The sequence below is a fragment of the Cupressus sempervirens genome, chromosome 1 (assembly GCF_028749045.1).
Source record: "Cupressus sempervirens isolate cs-2001-9-10 chromosome 1, ASM2874904v1, whole genome shotgun sequence".
In the NCBI taxonomy this organism is placed as follows: Eukaryota; Viridiplantae; Streptophyta; class Pinopsida; order Cupressales; family Cupressaceae; genus Cupressus; species Cupressus sempervirens.
Genome location: NC_143118.1, coordinates 538997473 through 539007281, shown reverse-complemented (window position 1 = coordinate 539007281; position 9809 = coordinate 538997473).

Here is a 9809-nt window from a genome sequence, read left to right as displayed (position 1 = left end):
GAACAAATCATACAAAATAAATCTAAAGGGTTAAAAATCATGAAATATGTCATCCAACACATTCGGTGGGTATTCAACTCAGATACTTGTCCTAATTTTTCAATTAGGATAAATGGCTCAAAGGGTTGGAATTTGGACTTGAGAATTTATCTCCCCTCTTTTATCATTGAGATAATGTGATAGGGTACGCTCATCTTGGCAATTCAGAGAAGTCAATACCCAGTACTTGCAACCTGCATAAAAATCATGCATGTACAAACATAATATATACTAAACTAAACAGACAATGGTAGGAAGTGGTGCATCGTGTAGATCCCAACTAGCAGGTGACTACAACTCCCTTAACCACATCAGACACGCCATACAAAAGCAAACACACAAGGCAAACATGCACACTATACACATGCAAGTATGGGGTAAGTATCCATAAGAAAGCACATATGATAATAAATCATCTTACTAATCATCATTAATAACTGAAAGCAATGTAATAATCATCATCAATAATTGTGAACACTAAAAATAATCATCAAACATACATGAAATGTAGAGTCTAAGTAATCTCATCACATAATAAATTGAATCCATAGCACAATATCTGATAATCTCAAAAGAATGTTTCTAACCAACAACATAAAATTAGCTCTAAAAGAGTTCAACAATGATAACAAAATGTGAACTAGGGGCAGGCACTACACCACAAGTTGACCACAACATTTACATGCACCAAGTTAATGTTATCATTAGCATACATTATAAAAGAAATTAAGTTTGAAAAAATAAGTTAACTTTGATTATTTAACATTTCTATTTTAGAAATCAAATTCTAGTGTATAATGTTTCATCCATTTAAAATTCAACAGAATTGGTACCTGAGATTTGATTTATTTGTCATCATCAATGGAGGAGGTTGAATCAATGTACAAAAGGATTTTCCTTTAAAATATTTTGGATGGCTTAAACACTACACACCAAGGCTTCATTCCCAAACTAAAAGTGTTAAATAGTCAAAGTTGACTTATTTTTCCAAACTTAACTTTTCCACTAATATGCAATGCTTAAAGATGGCCAAAATATTATGTTGAATTCCAGACTCTTGAAGCTCATTCCCATGGAGAGAAACATCACCACTGATATAATAAGGAATACTTGTAGAAGATATTAGGCTGACGAAATCAATAGTTAATGCACTATCCAAGTCCTTTATGCGTGTGCACCATAGAGCTAGCAATGAACTATAAAATTTACTCTTACCTAATTAAGATGCCAAAGTGAATGCTTAAAATCAATAGGAAACTTGCTAGAATAATAAAATCGAACCCACCACCTTGCAACTTGTAAGGACAAAATTTTCATACATGTCATACAAGCAAAATTTCATCAATTTTGAAAAGTCAGGTCAAGTAAAAATTTAATGAATAAAGAGTAAATAAAATATATTCCTACAATAAAGTGACTTAAACTAGGTACATGTTGAAAATAAATAAAACATAGCATTTTGATAGAAGTCGATTCATAGATTCTAAGTCAAGAATAGTCAATATGTAAAAAATGTCCTAAGAAATGAGTGATCATAGCTTGAATCATAGCACAACTAACCATAGCATTTTGATAGAAGTCAAGAATAGTCAAAATATAAAAATATGTCCTAAGAAATGGGTGATTATAGCTCAAATCATGACAACTTTTGGGTGACTAATTATAGGTGATGAACTCATTAGAACATCTATTATAGTTGGATGTGTACATTAAGTTATGTGTTAATTATGTAGATAGTGACACCTCTAATTGGACCAAAGAATGGTGTAATAGAAGCATAATATCTTCGTGTGCAGATTTTGACTGATAATTTATTCAAAATGGGTTAAACATCATACACAAAGCTTAATTCCTAGACCAAAAGTGTTAAATAGTCAAAGTTGACTTTTTTCCAAACTTAATTCTTCCCTTAGTGTGTGATGTTTAAGGATGGCAAATTTATTCTCTTGTTTATGCATGCACCAAATACACTAAATAAAGAAGATTTCATGTAGCATATGAACCATCAGTTTATCTCAGCCTCAATCCACCAAATAAACCACATGTAGTACATCCACCAAATAAACCACATGCAACAAAACAATTTACGCATTTTGATAACTCTAGTCTATCATAATTTGGTTTATGATTATGCATAGTATTAACCAATTTAGTTTGTGTTATACATAGATTTTTCTTAGTTTAGAATTATATCATGCTGATTTTTATCACTTAGATCCTTTATTAACAAGAGTTGCAGGGTAGGTAAGTTCCTGCCTAAGTTACTTGCCCAAGACTAAAATAAAGCTAGAATAGAAGAAGACTAAGAATAATATCCTTTGAACAAAATAAAGTATAAATCCAAGCTAAACTCCTTCTATTTGGGTATTATTAAGATCTATTAGATAAGCCAAAGTCAAAAGAAGGATGAGGCCCTTCTAAGACTTGAGTAACTATATATTGTATCTACTATTTCATCTCCTAGAAGAAACAACACCATAGGAAATAGAAAACCTAAATAACACTAAGAAAAGATAATAGCAATATTATGCTAAGAATAGTAGACATTGATATGTATACTCCAATTAGTTAGCTCACATTTTCCATTTTTTCACAGCGAGCCATAGTTTCATGTTCAACTCAATAAATAACAAGATCATACATATTATGTTTATGAATATTGGTTTAATAATAATTTCAAATTTTAAATGCCAAAGGAATCCATGTGCATCTCTAAAGTTGTAAAATCAATCAACTTCCAAACATAAATCAATAGAGCTTTACAAGGATTCCCTACAAGACTTGATGTTTATGCCAGAGCAAGATGATGTTGTAGACAATATCATCATCTGTATGGATAGTAAGTTGCAATGCTAGATTTCTTGCTACCTAATGGAAAGGGGCAAAGGAATTGAAATAAAATAAAAATAAAACATAGCAGTTCCAAAACATGCATAGAATTTTTTTCTCTAAACTCCTCCTGTTTCTAATATTTCAAACCATAAACACTAGCATGGATATACAAAAGTAAATTTCCTTTTCACTGTATTAACATTGAATAGATCAAACACTAAGACACTATACTTTTCTTCTCTATTGGTATTGCTACAGAGATAATCTTTTCAAGCCCCTCTTTTTTGACACTATCTATAAATAGATTTCCTTTTGATTGTATTAACATTGAATAGATCAAACAATGAGATACTATTTTGAATGTATTAACATTGAATAGATCAAACACTGAGATACTATATTTTTCTTCTCTATTGTTTGTGCTACAATAATAATCTTTTCTAAGATTTTAAACTATAGTATCTATAAATAAAATTTCTTTTTATTGTATTAACATTGAATAGATCAAAAACTAAGATACTATGTTTTTCTTCTCTATTGGTGTTGCTACAGTAATAATCTTTTTCAACCTCTACTTTCTGAGATTTTATGCTATACTATCTATCTCTAGCATATTCATCTCCACCACTCATACATATGTGTAGAATATGAATACCTGCACAATTTGATTTATTATAGCAAAGAAAATTTAAGAAACTAAAAACAAAATCCTTCGAATAAAATATGTATGAAGAAGAGTACTATTTTTTTTGGGGTAGAATTGAAACACAATTTTTTTATTATAATAGCTCTTTCTAATATTGCATACAAAACTATATATCAAATTACATTGATTTTTAAATGCATTACTAACACATGCTTCTCTTAAAATCTAATGTGAATAGACATGGAGTTAAAGAAAACTTAACATAGAGAATGAAAGTCTAAACTATAGGGAACAACAGTTCTTATTAAATGAAATAAATTGTTGGGTTACATGATTGCATGCCATAATAGAGACTAGAGGAATCTAAGAAACTATATTATTCTACTATAATATCCTACCATAAATCATGCATTTATGAATGCATGTCAACATCTATTTCCTTATTCAAAGCAAATAAAACTGAGACTAAAAATATATCAAATGTGTTAAGAGATAGTGGAACTAGTGATTACAAAAATGGTGGAATCTTGGAGCTAGTTGTTTAAATAGTGATTTTGGAGTAAATCTTGGCATCAATCTTCATACTCACCCTTGATGATGAGAGGGCTCACAATCTGATCTCTAAGTGCCAAAAATTGATCTTTTTCAATAGCCTTTGTGAAGATATCTACAATTTATTCCTTTGTCTTGATGTACTTTAACTCAACCTCCTTGTGTTGTAACAAGTCTCTGATAAAATGTTGTTTCAGATCAAAATGCTTAGTCCTGTTGTGATGAACCAAATTCTTGGCTAATTTAATGATACTTATATTGTCACAAAATATCACAATAGGTTGAACCTTTATCTCTCCAATTTCTTTAAGAATCTTTCTAAGCCATAAAGCTTGTGTGTCAACTGAAGTAACTACAACATACTCCACTTCTATAGAAGAGAGATCGACCATACTTTGCTTCTTTGAACTCCTTGTGGTTAAACTAGAACCCAAAGAAAAAAAATTACTAGATGAAAATTTTTGGTCATCCAAACTACCTCCCCAATCTGAATCACTAAAGCCAACAAGCTCAAGCTTGTTAGAAGAATAGTGAATGCCAAAATCTACTATGCTTTTCACATACCTCAAAATTATCTTGGTTTCCTTCATATGTTCTTCTAAAGGATTTGTCATATAACTTGAAACCAATGAAATTGAATAAGAAATATCAAGCCTTGTGTGAGTTAATATCATCAAACTTCCCACAATGCTCTTGTATGATGTCTCATCAACAATTTCAGCACCATCATCTCTACGTAATGCAACTCCATGAGTAATTGGAGTGGAAAGAAGTTTACAATCAGCCATATCAAATTTCTTTAACATATCTTTTGCATTATTTTTTTGACAAATAAAAATTTTATCTTTACCTTGATAGACTTCCATGCCAATAAAATACTTCATGAGACCTAAATCTTTCATCTCAAACTCATTCATCATAGCAACTTTGAATTCATCCTTCATCTTTGAACTACTACTCATATATAGCAAATCATCAACATACAAACTCACAATAAGAATATCATGACTTTCTTATTTTTAGTAAAGGGTAGGTTCACTCTTACTTCTTTGAAAGTCATTCTATTGAAAATATCCATCAATTCTTTCATACCATGCATGTGGTGCTTGCTTGAGGCCATACAAAGCCTTTTTCAACTTGTAGACATGATTTTCTTTTTCTTGAATCTCAAAACCTTGTGGCTATTCCACATATACCTCTTCTTTAAATACCCATTCAAGAAGAAATTTTTCACATCCATGTGATTAATACTCCATTCCTTTTGAGCTACAAGAAAGATTAACATTCTAATAGTTTCTTGTCTTGCTACTGGTGCAAAATTTTCTTCATAATCAATGCCATACCTTTGAGTGAAACCTTGAGCAACCAATCTTTCCTTGTTTCTTTCAACACTCTCATCATTATTATACTTGGTCTTGTAGACCCATTTTATGATAGTCTTCTTCTTCTTACGTGGAAGCTAAAAGCTCCCATGTCTCATTCCTATGAATGGAATCCATCTCTTCATTCATTGCTTGCATCCAAACCTCATTAGCACATGCATCTTCAAAACATGATGGCTCAAAATCAGCTTTAGCAAGTAATGTAAAATTTACTATCTTGTGTATTGGATCTTCTTCATGTGCTTGATTTTGACACCTCTCATAAACATCACTCAATCTTCTTACCTTTCTTGGAGGACTTGATGATGGACTTGCTCTTGAGATTGGTGAGGGGTTTCTTGGTGGGCTTGGTGACCTTGACATAAAACCATTAGCTCACTGCTCATTATCATTATCAGAAATAACATCATCATCCAAAACTAATTTTGACTTTTCAACATGGCTTTTTTTATGACCATAAGCTCCCCCTTCATCAAAAAACACATCTCTTGAAACAACAATCTTATTAGTAATAAGATTGACTAATCTGTAAGCCTTACTTTCCTCACTATAACCCACGAAAATACATGATTCACTTTTAGCATCTAGCTTTTGCCTATTCCAATTAGGGATATAAACATAAGCTAACCATCCAAAAATTTTAAAATAATTTACATTATTCCTTAAATCTCATACCATGCTTCATATGGAGTCATCTTGTCTAGGGTACTTGTAGGACTCCTATTGAGAATATATATATGGCTATAGCAATTGAATTAGCCCAATAAGAATTGTTCAAACCATTGGTTTGCAACATGCTCCTTGCCATTTCTACTATAGTGTGATTCTTTCTTTTAGCCACTCCATTCTGTTGAGGTGTGTATGTAGTTGTGAGTTATCTTTTGATCTCATTCATCTCACAAAAAATTTGAAAATCTTTTAAGAAAAAAAACTCTCCTCCACGGTCTGTTCTCAAACATCTAATCATGTTTAATTTCTCATTTTCTACACAATCTTTAAGCCTCTTGAATGTATCAAAGGATTCATCCTTAATCTTCAAAAAATACACCCAACACGTGTGATTAATCATCAATAAAAGTAATGAAATATGATGACTTAGCCAAGCTTTGTGTTTGCATAGGACCACAAATATCTGAATGAATTAGCTAAAGTGGGTATTAGGCCCTCCATGCATTTACTTTAGAAAATGATTCCCTTGCATGCTTCCCTTTTACACACCCTTCACAAATCTATTTATGCTCTTCAACCTTAGGCAATCCAAGAACCAATGCATTTACTATTAGATTCTTCGAACTATTAAAATTCAAATGACCATACCTAAGATGCCACAACCAAATTTGATCCTCATAAGCCATATTGACAAGTTTATTGTCATTTTCACCAAATTAAACATCCTATTCTTTGTCATAGGAACAATTGTAATCAATTTATTTCTCTAATTCAAATCATAGATAGTACATTTCATATTCTCAAATACCACTCTATAATTCTTCTCACATAGCTACCCAACACTCAATAAATTATGCTTCAATTTGGGAGTATGATAAATATCTCAAACACTTTTCATACCTTACTTTATTTTAATATCTATGGCCCCTTTGGCTGCAATATCCATTATATTATTATTACTAAGAGTAATATTGGATCTATAACCATCACCAAGCTTTGAATAAATTTCTTTATTACTAGATATATGGTTATAGCATCTAGAATCCAAATACAAAACATCATTCAAATTATTCTCACCTTTCCCATAACACAAAAAAAAATTACCTAAGGAAATATTATCATCTTGTTGAGCATAATTGGCATTATTATTACCTAATTTCAATCTATACTCTCTCTCAAGATGTCCATGCTTATTGCAATGATAGCATTGGATGTTCCTTTTATCAAATCTACCTCTACCTCTTCCTCCTTGACCACCTCATCTTCCTCTAGATCCTCTTGAAAAAATTTAATTTTGACCCCCTCCTGAGCCTTTGTTGTTATTGCTACTACTAGCACCATCATTCTTTGAAATTTGTAATTGAGAAGCAGAATCCCTCTCATTAACACTAGTAGATGTGTCCCTTATTCTATCATCATGTGATATCAGAGATCCAACCAATTCATCATACTCCATGGTAGCTAAATTTTTTCTTCCTTCCATGACAATTGCTACATACTCCATCTTGGGGTTAGAGATCTTAATACCTTTTGTACTACATGCTCTTCAGTCATAGGTTCACCCAAAGTGGCCATTTTATGAGTCACATCTTTCACTGTCACACAAAAATCTCCCACATTCTCTCTCTCCTTCATCATCAAGTTCTTGTATTCTCTTTTCAAGGTTTGTAGCTTCACAACCTTGATCTAATCATTTCCATGGTAAGTATCTTTTAGAGTCTTCCAAGCCTCTTTTGTTGATTGTGCATCAGCAATTCAAAGAAACAAGCTCTTCTCAAGAGCCATCTAAATGTGAAATAATTTCATTGCATTCTTCTTCTCAACTTCTTTCTTCAATCTCCTCTCATTAGGTTGGAGAGTATTCTAGTCTGTAGGCTCTTCAAATCTAGATTCAACAATTTCCAAATAATCTTTCCCAATAAAAAATGTCTTCATTTTGATCGACCAATCTTGGTAATCAACTCCATCAAACTCTGGGATTTGCAAATTGTTCTCCATGCTGCTATCTTCCAAACACCTTCAACTTTGATACCAAATGTAGAATATGAACACTTGCACAATCCGATTTATAATAGAAAAGAAGATAAATAAATAAATACACAATTCTTGGAATACAATCTAAATGAAGAAGAGTACTCTCTCTTTTTGGTGCAAAATCAAAACACAAAATTTTTATATTATAATAGCTCTTTATAATACAACATACAAAACTATATATTAGATTACATTGATTTTTAAAAGCATTACTAACACATGCTTCCCCTAAAACCTACCATGAATATACATGGAGTTAAATAAAACTTAACATAGAAAATGACAACCTAAACTATAGGGAACAACAGTTCTTATTAAATGAAATCAAATACTGAGTTGCATGATCACATGCCATAATAGAGACTAGAGGAATCTAAGAAATTATATTATTCTACTCTATTATACTACTATAAATCATGCATTGATACATGCACATCAACATATATTTCATTGTTCAAAGTAAATAAAACTAAGACTAAAAAATCTATCAAATGTGCTAAGAGACGGTGGAATTGGTGATTGCAAAAATGATGGAATCATGGAGTTAGTTGTTTAAACAGTGAGTTTGGAGTGAATCTTGGCATTAATCTTCATAATTCCCAGCAAAAGGGGAAAACAAAAGTAAAAATATAACTTTGGTTCATTTGATATTGTTTCATATCCACCATAGATGTTTCTAGAAAATGTTTATAATAATAGTTTATAATACATAGGCAGAAATGAATCCTATGCCAATATTGTTGAATGTGGTTGGATTGAAGTTCATGAAATAATAAATATTTTGGGTTAAGAGACAAATTTCACTTATGCTAATTGGAGAAATTGTATAGGGATTTGAAAAGTATATTGAATGATATGGTGAAAAGAAGGAAATTCTCATTTACCACTAACTAGCAGTTGTCAATTGCATTTTCAATGAACAAATGAATTTGTTATGAACTTACTAGAAATTAAAATATTATCGTGCACTATTAATTGTGAAATTATAAACCTTACTTTTTTCTTTAATGCAAAAAGAGGGGTAAAAATTTATTAAGACAGGAAGGAATACAACAAGGAGAGCTCAACAAGGAGCTCAATCCTAAGCAACAAGATCATCAAATTCTTGCACCATCTCAAAGGAAAGTTGCCTCCTATCCCTAATATTCCAACCCAGATCATGACTAGAAGCCCATTTGGCTAAAAAATCAGTAGTTCTATTCCATTCACGAGGAATATACGTGAACCTAATGAACTGAAAAGAGGAAGAGAAGAAAAGAATCTACTTAACAACAGTGGCTAGCTGTCAACTAACATCCTCAAGCTCTTGCGAAGAAAGCATGTTCACCACCACTTGGGAATCAGACTCATAGATAATCTTACTCCATCCCCGCAAGCAACACTGTTCCATAGCATATAAATTAGCTTGAGCTTCCATGAGATTGTTAGTATAATCACCCTTATGAATTGAGAAGAAAAATTTAACATCCCTAGAACTACTACGAGCCACTCCACCAATACCAGCTAGACCAAGATTCCCACGGGAAGAACCATCAGTGTTAATTTTTAGAAGTCCACAGGGAGGAGGAGTCCAGTGCCCATCCTGGTTAACCTGACCCTTCCTCTGATGGTGAAGCTGCCTGGACATAGAAGGAAACCTATGAGCTATAGCCCCA